Raw genomic sequence first — 1,502 nt, forward strand, 5'->3', positions numbered from 1 at the left:
CCATCCATCCATCTGTTCATTCATCCATCATCCATCCATCCATCCATCCATCCATCCATCCATCAATCATCCATCCATCCATCCATCCATCTGTTCATTCATCCATCATCCATCCATCCATCCATCCATCCATCTGTTCATTCATCCATCATCCATCCATCCTCCATCATCCATCCATCCATCCATCCATCCATCTATTAATCATCCATCCATCCATCCATCTGTTCATTCATCCATCATCCATCCATCCATCTATTAATCATTCATCCATCCATCCATCCATCCATCATCCATCCATCCATCTGTTCATCCATTCATCCATCATCTATCCACCAAACATCTATTCATCCATCCATCCATCTATTCATCCATCAATCCATCCATCATCTATCCATCCATCTTCTTTTCATCCATCCATCCATCCATCTATGGTGGATGCTGGTCTTTCATGGAGAGGAAGCTCAGTTTCGGCCTACATAAAATGTGTGGGTAATAAATTCTACCCTCCGTTCCTTTTCAAGAAAACGTTCAGTGACCCTGTCACAGTTCTTTTTTTTTATTTTATAGTATTTATTCATTTCATTTTTAAAAACAAAACTTAACATACAACAAAACAATACAAATAAAATCAAATGAAAGGCAGCAGCAGAAGAAAAAGATCTTGATATCTGCTCCTATTTACAAAAAAATATTAATTTCAAACAATAAACCAAATAATAAAACAAAACAAAAAATTCAACTCCTCAAACAGTGACTCATACAAACACAAATTAAACAATTTCATATTTCTTTGACAATTTTGCTTTGATGATTTTTTTAAAGGAATTAATTGATCCAATCATAAAAAAATGCGAAATAAACATGAACCTACAGCGGGTCAATTAGTTCCTCAAATGATACCTTTAAGTTAATTTCATAGTTTTGTGATAATAATAATGCTAATGTATTGATAWTTTTCTAGTTTTGATTTAAGTTTGCTTGTTTAGTGTCGTCACAGTTGATAGGTGACATGATGTACGCAGGGGTAAGGAGGGGAGGCTAGACCGTCCAAATCCACAGCCTCTTTTTTTCCAGTCTTCCCGGTCTACCAAGGACCTGGCCCGCCGCAACCGGGTAGTAGTCTGGGTCCTCCGGAGGACCCGGCCTGTCGTTTTGGACACAGCCATAACATTATTTTACACTCTGTAGGTCTAAATATTAATCAGAGGATGAAGTAATATTTAATGGTTTGTGTTAAATTGTAGCATGATTCAACAGTACTCTGTATTTATGCTCCACAAGCTAATATCTGTTAGCCAGTTTAATAAATAACAGTGATTACATGGACTTTATAAGATTATTTTGATTTTAAACTGTTACATTATGTTCTGCTCAGATCACATTGAGCTAAATAAGAGCAAATCTGCTGACTTGTGTTGTAAAATGAGATGTTTTCCTGTTTATCTTCTGTTAATAAATCCATAACACAAACAGCTTTTCTGACATTATTTAAAACATTAGAT

At 35.8% G+C, this 1,502-nt stretch overlaps 1 protein-coding gene across 2 annotated transcripts in view; it reads left to right on the plus strand.

The window, feature by feature from the left end:
• nfic (nuclear factor I/C) overlaps positions 1 to 1,502 on the plus strand; it is a 26,346-nt gene that overhangs the window by 1,175 nt on the left and 23,669 nt on the right. The window lies entirely within an intron of this gene.

Source organism: Austrofundulus limnaeus, unplaced genomic scaffold (assembly GCF_001266775.1).
Source record: "Austrofundulus limnaeus strain Quisiro unplaced genomic scaffold, Austrofundulus_limnaeus-1.0 Scaffold47, whole genome shotgun sequence".
NCBI classification, from domain to species: domain Eukaryota; kingdom Metazoa; phylum Chordata; class Actinopteri; order Cyprinodontiformes; family Rivulidae; genus Austrofundulus; species Austrofundulus limnaeus.